The following is a 12,853-nucleotide window of genomic DNA, read 5'->3' as shown; positions in this document are numbered from 1 at the left end:
ACATTTCTCTAATTTCCGCCCACTCCTCCGCGGCTAATTTGTCAACAGCAGTTGGGTATTTCCTCCAACTGGCCTATAACGAATCACGCCAGGGACTTTTCTATGAAAAACTGCTAGTTACAGAAAAAAGAAAATCGCACCAAATGGTCTATCCACCCCTTGGACAATGGTCCTTTTGCTATTACAATAGAATGGAAAAGCACATCTCATGCCAGTGGGCAGGGTAGAGAAAAATCAATGTTGAAAAGAAAAAGTATTTAAATCAGATTTTTTTATTTTTTTGTTTAAATTATAATGTCTTTCTTTTTAAAAATAAACCGGTTTAAAGTGAAATCTGAATTTAATACAAGATATGTTTAGGCTTCAATTTGTTATAATCTCTTAAAACATTTAAATAAAAATTAAATGTGCTGAATCCATGAGTCTCAAAACTTTGAGTTAAAGGCTGCTTTTCTATATAAAGAAAGGTTTCAGAGTAGCAGCCATGTTAGTCTGTATTCGCAAAAAGAAAAGGAGTACTTGTGGCACCTTAGAGACTAACCCATTTATTTGAGCATGAGCTTTCGTGAGCTACAGCTCACTTCATCGGATGCATACCGTGGAAACTGCAGAAGACATTATATACACAGAGACCATGAAACAATACCTCCTCCCACCCCACTCTCCTGCTGGTAATAGCTTATCTAAAGTGATCATCAAGTTGGGCCATTTCCAGCACAAATCCAGGTTATCAATGGAAAAAGTTCCAACTTTTGAGATCAAGCTTTTATAAATATGGCACAGTAGGTCATGTACTGCACTAAGAGCTTGTTTTGTTTAATAAAATAATTTGATATCCTGATGTGTGTTTAATTAAATTCCAGTTACCATCCGAAAGCAGCTTGACACAAATCATGAGCAAACAGTTATATGATATAATAAATCAGCAATATCTCACCCACCATTTTCTAACATAGTAAAATGTACAAGTAATTAATAAGAAGCTGAAAAGATTAAGCTATGTACTGTGCTTAAATAAATAAATATAGTTATAGGTTCACTCCTAGGTAGCAAAAAGATGTACCAAATTTGGTGTAAAGGCTCTATTTAGTAGTAAATCAACATATTTTAATGGTCATATCAACCAATGAGAATGCACCTTGCTTTAGAAAATGACTGAAGTACAAATGGAAAAGTTGATTAAAATCAATTATTTAAATTGCAGTTTTCCACTTGGGGATTAAATTGTAATTTAAATCAATCCATCCTGCCAGGGGGAGAAATTCAGTCCCATGCAGACAGTCCATGCAGTGACTCTTAACAATGATTTTACATAAGGGTGTGGGAATGGCCAGACTGAATCAGACCCATGGGCCAACTCGGCCCGTGTCCCATCTCTGACAGTGGCCGGCACCAACTGCTTCAGAGCAAGATGCAAGAAACCCTGAAGTTATGAGATCAGCTGCCCCCAGATCTTTCTGACTCCCAGTTGTTGGAGGTCAGATCATGCCCTGAAGCAGGAGGTGTGATAGCTCTTCCTAAACTCTGGGTTGTGTTTAAATGTCCTGTTCTAAACAGCAGGCATTGGGGATTTTCTGAAGACATCTTGGTATTTATATTTTTGGCTGGGGTCACTGGGCTCTTCAGATTTTCAAAGTTTTGGGTGCCATCCTACAGCCCAAGGCCAAAGTGGTCTCCGAGCGATCCTCCCAGCATCTAGATCTAAGGCACTGAACAGGGGTTTCTTGCACATGCTTGCTCTGGGGTGTGGGTCTGGCCATGCCACAGTGCCTCATTCATGCCCAGCATGCCAGGACGGATTTGGACATGTGGCACTTGCTTTGTACTTCAAGCTTTGTAAGGCCACTGAGTTTATTTGAATGCTTTGTTCTACTATTGCAAAATGAATCCAAACCAAGCCCCTGGCTGGGGGGTTTTCCTGTGGGCGGTGAGCTGTGCAGCAGCCCTCATGTGAGAGAGGCAGTTTCTGTTTCAGAAACTCAAGTAGAGCTGAGGGGAGAAAGAGAATTTCCCACCTGTGCCTCCTCTGTGTAAATAAACAGAATGAGACAGAAAAGACCCAGAGAAATTAAGCAGATGTCAGCCCCTTGGCACACCCATGATGGGCAACCTCAGCCAGCTCCTGGGCTGAGCTCAGGTCACTGGCTTGCAGAACTCCACAAAGGAGAAGAGCTAACCAGTCCCATTCCTAGGGGCAGCAGATTGGGTCCGCCGCGGCTTTGTCCTGGGTACTTGTAAATGTCTTAAGCAATGAGGCTTTCACTGCCCTCCTCAGGAGGCGATTCCAGAACTGAATAGACGAGATCTCGGAGGCAGGAAATTTCTCTTCTGAATCTCCCCATTTTCCTGGGTATGCCCCTGCTGGCACCCTGCAGATGAGTCCCTTAAATTCAGATCCTCACCCAGCCCAGATGTGAAACTCTAGCTCCTGCAAAGTGAGCCTGGAAATCCTACAGGAACGTCAGGGCTTTTGCAGGGACCCAGGAGCTGAGAAATGCAGGGCAAGGTCCCAAGCCCATAAGAAACTCAACAAATGGGAAAATAAACACTGCTACCCCAGCTCTAGACCAGTGGCAGTCACTGTGCTAGGGACCAGGCTGTGTCACGTGGCCTAAGAGCCAGGAGTTTGCGGGCGGAGGCAGCCGGAGGGCAATAGATGGGGCAGCAGGTGTGCACAATTCCACTTGCTACATCAGCACGGCTACTCCCTGCTTTCTCCGGGGACTGGAGCGGGGGAAGCTGCCGGTCCCCTGTCAATTCACAGCTGTCCCCTTAGTCAGGTCTGATCCATGCTGACTAGAGGGCCCCTCAAGGCCTGAAATGAAGACGCCAACACTCCCCGCACTCTGCTACTTTCTGTTTCAGGCAAAACCCTTGGAGTGAAAAGCCTGAGGAAGAGAAATGCAGAAGGAGGACGCACTAAGAAAGCAGAGCATGGATGGCCATGTCCAGCCGGGCAGTGGGCCAAGGGGCCTGGGGGAAGCTGTGCACAGTTTAGAAGAAAATGAAACGGACTGAGGAGAAATCGCACCTGTGGAGCACACTCATTCTGAGAGTGCTGGTTTCACACCCCAGCCTGGCGCTGCAGGGAGCTTGTTTGGCAGGAAATATCGAGGGCTGCTCCTAGCCCCCCACCCCCACCCCAGCCACTCATACACACTGGCTTCCTCGTGAATTGAAGAGAGCTTTGCTGGAGACTCTGCACCCTGCTGCCTTCAGCAGCACGGCAGGGCTTTGCACACAAGGTGTGCTCAGAGCCAGAGGGGTCAGGTACTTTCAGCAGCGTTCCCAGCACACGTGTTTTAGACACGCGGGAGGCCTGAGATTCAGAGGTGCCTGCTGGGTTCTGCGGGGCGGCAGGTGCCTTCTTTCCAGTGCCTTCAGCATCCCAGCGGGGACCTGGCGGCATTCGGCGGCAGGGCAAGCACGTGTGTTCCCGACATGGCTTATCCCTTCGGCAGCATCGCAGGCATGTACGGTCTGGATGTGCCTGGGCCGTTCACAAGCGCCAGGCACTGCAGACACACCCAGTATCTTCAGCTGTTCACCTACTGCCTCTGGGAGTCCTAGTTCCACAGTACACCTCCCATCTGTCTGCCAGGGCGAGCCAGCCCACCTGGACATGGGCTTGGAGACCTGCTACAGGGAGCTGATGTGTCAGACTAAGGAAAGAGGAAAGGCCCTTGGACTCCCCTGGTGGGTTAATCTGCCCAGCCTTGTGCAGGCAGCAGACAAGATAGACTTTGCTCTTCCTTGGCCCCAGCCTTCTGTATATCCCACAGGCTTCTTCATCAGTTAGCCATGTGCAGACGCCTCCAGCCCTGTCCCACGGCCTACGAGGGGGTGATAATAAACGAGGGCAGAGTGGCTTCACTCACCTTCATAACCCTCCACACACCAATCTGTCCTGGAGAGGGGTGTGGGCTCTGCTCAGGAGGGGACACAGGGACACAGGCTGGGGAGGGGAGGCTTGAGGTTTATGATCATATCAGATTATGAAAGTGCTGCTGAGTTTCCCTTTCATGCTCCAAGCTATTGACTAATCTCTGCTTTGACCACCTGCTCCACATCTCCAACACACTGGAAAGCACCCAAAGGCCTCGCAGAGTGACACGAGTTTCGATAACTCGGTGAAGTTCCTACGAGTGACAGCCAAGGGAGTTAGAAGAGGGGACAGGGAGCTGGGATTCAAAGGTCTGTTCTGGGTTGTGCCATTGACTCACTCTTGACCTCGGGCCTGGAGGAATTTTTGCTGCTTGTGGGGTGTTTTGTGAGACTGAATGAGCTCATTGTCCATGCTAGCTTGGGGCAGGTGCTGCTGTCAGGGTGAGCGAGGCACTGCAGAGCACTGGTCAGGGCTCAGTGTCCAGGCCTGTTATAACTGCCCAAGCAATGGGGCTTCCCCCAGGGAGTCTGTTCCCCAGCTCTTTGCTTCTCATTACTTGGAGATTTTCCCAGAGCCGCACCCTACAGTTTTCCTCTGCTCAAATTCACCCCAGTTAAAGGATTAAAACTAGGAAGCCAGGGGAAAGTTTGGCTTGGCTCAAGATTCCACCAAAATATCAAAAAGCTAAAAAATATATCAGCCTCTCGGTGCTGGGGAGAGCTCTTTGGCCAGGCAGCCTGTTCATTGCCGGCTGTCCTGGGACCCCAATCCCTGGCTGGGGGCCTAGGGTGCCCCAGCAAGAGAGCTAATAGCAATGAGAACTGTTGTGCAACTCTCCCTCGCACCTCTGAGTCTGACCGTCGCTCCACCCCCTCCCCACACACGTAACAATGGGTCCCAAGAGGACTGCTCAGGGACTGGGTCTTACAGTGAAATGCCCAGTTATGGGATGGTGCTGCAGCTCAGCACTGTAAAAACGGCCTAGAAGCAGAAGTGGAAAAATATTTTCCCTGGTGAGCACATATTTTCAGTGGAGTCCATTGAGTTGGCCCCTGCCCCCCATGGGGATTGTTTTGTTTAATTGGGAGGACTAATTTTCCCGTTGTGGGCCCCCTTGTCTCACCAGAAGCAGGTGCCTCTGTCTCTTTAATGAAAAGTCCATGCAGCAGAGGAGTTTGCCCAGGATGACACCAGGTGCGCACTGTTGGGGTCTAAACGAGCATCGAGCATCGTACAACATGGGCTTTGCAATAATACCTGCTCAGGAAGCTGGGGAAGTTACTGCTCTGGCTTGAGGTTTTGTTTCATGCTGGCAGTTCACAGGGTAATGCAGCAGCAGATAGAGCTGGGGGGGGGGGGGGGGGGGAGAAAGCTCTTTCAAACCAGAACTGCTAAGGCTTCCTTTTGTCCTTTTGTAAATACCTTTGGTCCCAGAGGATGCATCAGGGAGCCTGACCCTGCAGCACTGCTGCCTAGTTGGATAGCTGTTGCTCAAGGTGATTTACGTAACTAATGTGTTGGTTACACAGCCATGTTAGCATGTGAAAATGCAGCTCGGGCAAGTGAACAAACTGTGTGAGGAATCCACAGGTTGCATGGAAAGGTGGTGGGGATGAAGTTGGTTAAAGAGTTTTGTATGACTCATTGTTTCCTTATTTGGCTTTGTAAAAATCATTGTTGGAGTTGCCCGAAGGTGAGTCTGTAAATCATTCTCAGAGGCAATGGGCGAGGTGAAGGGGAACCCAAGTGCTGGCCAGCACATGGACAGGCCAAATTCAGATCTGGTGCACGCACGTACAAATTCACTGGCATTGCACAGGCCTGATGAGCCCCCTCCAGCTCTACACCAGCAAACAACAGAGCGTGAAAACAACAAATGTAGGGGCGGCAAAACAAAATGAACCCCAGAGTCATGATGGCGCAGGAAAGACGAACATGCATGTACTCTACATCCATCCACCTTGTCAGACACAGTGTTTGAAATGCAGCAATGTCCAGAGCAGCCATTCTGCATCATTATCACAACATCCAGTCCAATCACATGGGAGAGGGGAAGGGCATGAGCACCCTTGCAGTGTGTGGGCTGCATTTGCAGCTGACCTATTGAATGCATGCAGCACCCAGCCCAGTGTGATCAGCAGGTGCAATGCTGACCTTTAGAACATGTGACAAACCCCGATAAAGGACACTATGGCAAGCCACTTATGAGAGGAGAGCTGGAAATGAGCTAGTGTTAATTTCCCACTTCCCACTTAGGCAGCTGTTCATTACCTGGGCCTCCACTGCCACGGTTTATGATGCCAATACACTGTTGTCAGGGGCTGCTGCGGCAGGGGCCCCAGGTACGGAGTCAAATGCTAGCAGGGCATGCCCTGGTGCCACATGGTGTGGAGAACCAGTTGTGGTCTGCCGACTTCAGCGTGCCTGAGTGAGGGGAGCTTCATCCCCCTGTGTTGCGCCCCAGGGTGGCCTCCCCAGTCCCTCCCCTCCGCACCGTTTCCCTTGCTCCCTCCACAAATGCATTCCCAGAACTGACACAGACCCTGGGTTCTCTCTCACCCCACAGGACTCACTTCCCTCACCCCGGGTGACATGGCAAAGCTGGGGGGTGGGGGGGATGTGTGGGTGGAGAAAGATGATCATTGAGAGACTTCAGAAGCTCCAGCTAGTTGGCTGAGCCAAGAGATGTTTAGGTGACTTGATCATGGTCTCCGGGTACGGTCTACGCTGCAGCTAGGAGCCTGCTTCCCTGGCTCAGGTAGACAGACATGCACTAGCTCTGTGCAAGCTATCAGGTTAAAATTGCCATGTAGCTGTGGGCAGCATGGAGTGGCTTGGGCTAGCAGCCCAAGCATGTACCCAAGGGGTCTGCATGGATTTGTGTGGCCTACCTGAGCTACTGTCTGTGCTACCCCCAGTAACTGCTAGTTTGAGTGTTCACTCAAGCAGAGCTAGTGCGTGGTGTGTCTATCTACCCGAGCCGGGAAGCAGGCTCCTAGCTGCAGAGTGAGGTATCCTGTAAGTACCTATGTGTGGAAGAGATCTCTGATGGTGGAGGGCTGTTCAGTGTAGCAGCCAAAGGAAGAACAAGATTCACTGTCTGGAAGCTGGAACTAGACAAATTCAAACTAGAAAGAAGGTGTAAATGTATCACGCTGCGGAGAATTCACCACTGGAACAACTTACCCGATGTGCAGGAAGAATAGCAAATATGGCAGGTGAATTGCTTGGCTTAACAGAGAAATCTTTGATGAGCTTAAACACAAAAAGGAAGCTTACAAGAAGTGGAAAATCAGACAGACGACTAGGGAGGAGTATAAAAATATTTCTCAAGCATGCAGGGGTGTAATCAGGAAGGCCGAAGCAGGTTAAGGACTATTTAGAAAAGTTGGACATGCACAAGTCCATGGATCCGGATCTAATGCATCCAAGGATGCTGAGGGAGTTGGCTGATGTGATTGCAGAGCCATTGGTCATTATCTTTGAAACCTCGTAGCGATCGGGGGAGGTCCCGGACGATTGGAAAAAGGCAAATATAGTGCCCATCTATTAAAAAGGAAAGAAGGAGAATCTGGGGAACTACAGATCAGTCAGCCTCACCTCCGTCCCTGGAAAAATCATGGAAGAGGTCCTCAAGGAATCAATTTTGAAGCACTTGGAGGAGAGGAAGGTGATCAGGAACAGTCAGCATGGATTCACCAAGGGTAAGTCATGCCTGACCAACCTGATTTCCTTCTATGACGGGATAACTGGCTCTGTGGATATGGGCAAAGCGGTGGACGTGATACACCTTGACCTTGGCAAACCTTTCGATATGGTCTCCCACAGTATTCTTGCCAGCAAGTTAAAAAAAGTATGGATTGGATGAATGGACTATAATGCGGATAGAAAGCTGGCTAGATTGTCAGGATCAGTGGGTAGTGATCAATGGCTTGATGTCTAGTTGGTTGCCGGTATCAAGTGGAGTGCCCCAGGGGTCTGTTCTGGGACTAGTTTTGTTCAACATCTTCATTAATGATCTGGATGATGGGATGGATTGCACTCTCAGCAAGTTCGCGGATGACACTAAGCTGGGGGGAGGGATAGGGTCCAGAGTGACCTAGACAAATTGGAGGATTGGGCCAAAAGAAATCTGTTGAGGTTCAACAAGGAAAAGTGCAGAGTCCTGCACTTAGGAAGGAAGAATCCCATGCACCGCTACAGGCTGGGCACCGACTGGCTAAGCAGCAGTTCTGCAGAAAAGGACCTGGGGGTTACAGTGGATAAGAAACTGGATATGAGTCAGCAGTGTGCCCTTGTTGCCAAGAAGGCTAACGGCATATTGGGCTGTATTAGTAGGAGAGTTGCCAGCAGATCGAGGGACATGATTATTCCCCTCTATTTGGCACTGGTGAGGCCAGATGTGGAGTATTGCGTCCAGTTTCGGTCCCCCCACTACAGAAGGGATGTGGACAAATTGGAGAGAGTCCAGCAACGGGCAACGGAAATCATTAGGGGGCTGGGGCACATGACTTATGAGGAGAGGCTGAGGGAACTGGGGTTATTTTGTCTGCAGAAGAGAAGAGTGAGGGGGGATTTGATAGCAGCTTTCAGCTACCTGAAGGAGGGTTCCAAAGAGGATGGGGCTCGGCTGTTCTCAGTGGTGGCAGATGACAGAACAAGGAGCAATGGCTTGACAAAGCCCTGGCTGGGATGATTTAGTTGGGGATTGGTCCTGCTTTGACCAGGGGGTTGGACTAGATGACCTCCTGGGGTCTCTTCCAACCCTAATCTTCTTTGATTCTATGACGGGGGATGTGGGGGGGGAGAGGTTCTCCAGCCATGCAGTGGGAGAGGTCGGGATGAATGGTCGTCATGGTCCTGTCTGCAACAAAGATTAGGAAATTGTGCCTTGCAGCTAGAGTCTGGGTGTGCAAAGGGCCCAAGCAGCCCTGATTTGCATTATTTATAATAATGGCTTGCAGAGTTATTTCACTTTAAGTCAATATTTAGGAAAGTCCTTCCATAGGTCAACAAGCACAAGAGAATTTCATCTTTATTTTCTTTATGTTACAACACAGAAAGAATATAGGCAGATGGAAAACCTGCTGTGCCCTGAAGAACCCACCCGATCTGCTGCATCTCTCAACATCTGTGAAATGGCAACAGGCAAGGGCGTGGAAGATGACTGTATTAATTTTTGAATGTTAAAGATCTCGCTGTGGGTTTGGTGGTTATTGTGCTGCTGTCTAACAAGTACTAAACAGTAATTAGAAAGGTCCGGTCACTCTTTGGCTGAAGGAACCAAAGACAATGGCTGTAGAAAGTAGGTGTTAATTCCTTTGATGTTCACTTCCACCACTCAGAGCAGGAAACCTGCCTTACCAATGATTGTACTTAGGGGACAAATGCAGCAGCACCATAAAAACTGATGGAGAGGACATGTAGGAAAGCAAGTCCTCCTGGGTCAGATCTCAGCAGGTGAGGGACGTCTCAGCTCTCATGGGCCCTGTTGGGTCAGAGCTGCATAACAGCTGAAGACAGGAAGTGAAGAAATATGCTTGGTGCAACTGAAACTGCAGAAGGGGTTGAGCAAATGCAGGATGTAGTTACCGAGTGGAATTTGGCCAGGTAACCTTGGCTCACCCCCACAACTCTTCCAGAAAGTGCCATGGGACCTTCAGTGACAAGAAGTGGTCTGGTTCTGAGTCTTATGGGAGTGAATTGTCTATGTCCTGGAATAAGACGTCTCCTTGGTGGGGGTTGCTTGAGCACTGACTCAGTGTAAAGATCTGAGGAAGTGAGCTGTAGCTCACGAAAGCTTATGCTCTAATAAATTGGTTAGTCTCTAAGGTGCCACAAGTACTCCTTTTCTTTTTGAGAATACAGACTAACACGGCTGTTACTCTGAAAAGTGTAAAGAGAGACACTGAATCACCAGTCCCACTTCTTCAGATATCCTAGGCTTTCCTGGTACTCTCTCTTCCAAGGACTGTCCATGCCAGTTTTTGCCAGAGCTGATACAATCACAGAGTGGATAAGATCACAGCCTGTGGTTGTGTGGCTTCCACCTAAGTTAAAGAAACATTCTCTGAATGAGGATACTCAATAGCTGCTCTCTATGGCAATGGAGCCTAAAAAGCAATAACTTGCCCATGAGACAAGTTACACACTGAAGAGAAGCTGAAGGCTTTGGCTATCTCTAAGGCTGCAAGTCTTTCACAGAGGTCATGGAAGTCATGACTTTCTAGGACCTCCATGATTTCTGGAGCAGCCCGGGTGGCTGACCCCAAGGCCCCCCCGAGCAGCTGGGGTGGCCCCGGGGCCAACCGCACCAGCTGCTGCTTGGGTGGCTCCAGGCAATTGATCCTGGGCCCCAGAGCAGTGGCCTGGGAGCAGCAGCAGCCCCCCGGGCCGCCGGCTCCCCAGGAACAGCAGCGTCCCCCAGAAACCTCTCCCTCCCAGAACAGCAGCATCCACAGGAGCGCCCCTCCCCTCCCCAGCACCTAAGATTTAGATGGGGTATTTTTAGTAAAAGTCGTGGACAGGTTACAGGTAATAATCAAAAAGTGGCGGCCTGTGACCCGTCCACAACTTTTACTAAAAATACCCGCAACTAAATCGTAGCCTTAGTTATCACCAAGCCATTTGCTGCATTCCCCTGTGGCTGCCTGCCCACAAACCCATAGCAACAGCATGCTTTACAGTGCCCCCATTTCAGGGGATCCCAGAGACTCGAATGGTACTTACCTGGACCAGGATGCTGTGTGGAAGGGCCTCCCAGGGCCAGAGACTGATCACATTCTGCGGGGAGATAAAGGGTGTTAGCACAGACCTCTTCTTCAGTCCCGAGGCACTGGGAAGGACTGCCCTTGGTCTGGGATCAGTGTCCAGAAGGAAGCCTCAACCATCCAGTGCACAGAGAAGCTGAATCTGCACAGCCCTGCAGCTTGTGGCATCACTGATTCCTGTGCAAGCAGCTTTCGGATCTGGAAGTGTTTTCAGCCCACTTTCCAACTGACAATGCAAGGCGTTTCGTTCTAATTACAGTGCATCTTTGCTCGGAAACCTGCATGCTGGTCACACGTCACAGCACCCTTCGCAGGGAGTGGCATCTGGGAGTTTGGATAGTGGACCAAACGCAGGGGGACTGTCATGGGCAAAGTTCTGGGCTTCTCTACTATAGCTAAGAGCTGGGTAAAAAAAATGCCATTTGAGGGGGGGATTTCAAATTAGGAATTAAAAAGTCACTTCCAGCTCACATTTTTCCATTTTCAAAACCTGTTTTTGATCAAATTTTCGGTTTCCAAAAACTGAAACATGGCAATTTTTAATGAAGACTGACAGTTTTCACTGACAAATATTTGGTTTCCGGTTTCTCAAGGGAAAAACAGAAAACTTAAAACAAAATTAAAATTTCCCATGAAATTGTTTGGTCCAAAAGCCATTTTGTATATACATTTGGGATGGGGGGGGACCCTGCCCAGCTCTGCTCTAGAATTCTTGTGAATCAACACAATCCCAGCTGTGCACCATGGACCAGGAAGTTCTGTATAACCTGTGAGCAAACCAGAGGCCAGTCCCTACGGTAGCTGAAATGACTGCAGGATTGGCATTCAGATCATGTGGAATTCCCACTCCTGTACAGCTGAGTCAAGAGGCTAGAGGGAACCAGGTTGGGTGACTGAGTTTGCAGAGTCATATGAGCCACATATGGAGGATCAAAACCAAAGAGAATGTTCATCCCAATCCCTGCAGGGAGAAACCTGCTGCTGCTTTCCTCTACACTCCAGACACCCTGGCTCCACCCTTGGCTTTCCAGTGAGAGCATTTGGGGTGGGTAGGGAGCTGGATGAAAAGAGGGTTGCAGTGTGAATGGGAGGGAGGAACCCCGGGGAAATGGCAGAACAACGGGGGACTCAGAGGGCATGATTCCCCACCCCCTTGCTCTTGCATTATCATCGTTTACACAGGGCTGTGAAACGCTACCCAATCCAAATTCCCCAGGAGGAACATTCCAGCCACACTTTGCACAGCTGTAAGTGACTGCAGGAGGGGCAGGCCATGGGGGATCTGGCCAACAGAGTGTCAGGAAAGGGTCTGAAATGCTGCCCTTAGCTGGCTCCCTTCTCTCGCCATGCAGTGTTCGCCCGAGATCACACAGCAACATGGGAGCGACTCTTCTCCGTGTAATGCAGCCAGCCCACTGGCTCCCTGGAGGGACTGGGGACAGCTCCCCATTGGCATGTGGAGCCCAGAGGCCACTCTCATAGTGTCCTGTTGCAGCAGAGATTGGTCACCCCAGTTCTTCCTGCTTCTGTCATAGGACGTTGCTCGGAGATATGGTTTGTTCCTCTGTCAGAAATGGACCATCACATCGTTCCACAGGAGCCAGGGTAGTGAATATTGTCACTGAACGTTTAAACTAGCAGGAAGGTTCACAGGTAACAGCTACCCATTAGGTTCCGTTTTCTCCTCCAGCTGTGGCTTTTGGAGTGACAAAGGAATGTGGGTCGGGAGAGGGAGGGGTCTTTTGACAAAATCTCCCAAGAGATAAGGGCCCTGATACTCCTCTGCAATCTGCTCCTGCCTTTAGCTCAGGATGAAAGGTGTGGGAAGGGGCCATGTTTGTGTCTCCCATATTCTGGGGCAGTGGGAGGGCCTACTCAGACCCCTGGTGTAACTGAGAGAAGTCTCAGGGATGTTCTAATTTATACTGTTTCCCATGCCCCCCTGTGGCTTGTGGGCAGCACAGAATAGCCAGAGATCTGTGTCTCACAGCTGGAAACCTCAGCTTGGTCTGTGCTGCTGTGCAGGAGCTGGGTCCCTTTCACCCAGGTTGGCAATAAGTGATCGGGCGAAGAGGCGTGACATGACAGCACCTGCTTTGTGTCCTCTGAGTCAGACTCTCCAGCTAGGAGCCTTACGAGTGTGACCTCACGCCCATGGGAGTTCACTTGAAACTGGGCTGCTCTCAGGGGAAGGCAA

This window comes from Lepidochelys olivacea, assembly GCF_965140295.1.
Source record: "Lepidochelys olivacea isolate rLepOli2 genome assembly, chromosome: 22".
NCBI lineage: Eukaryota > Metazoa > Chordata > Testudines > Cheloniidae > Lepidochelys > Lepidochelys olivacea.
This window is presented reverse-complemented; position numbering follows the sequence as displayed.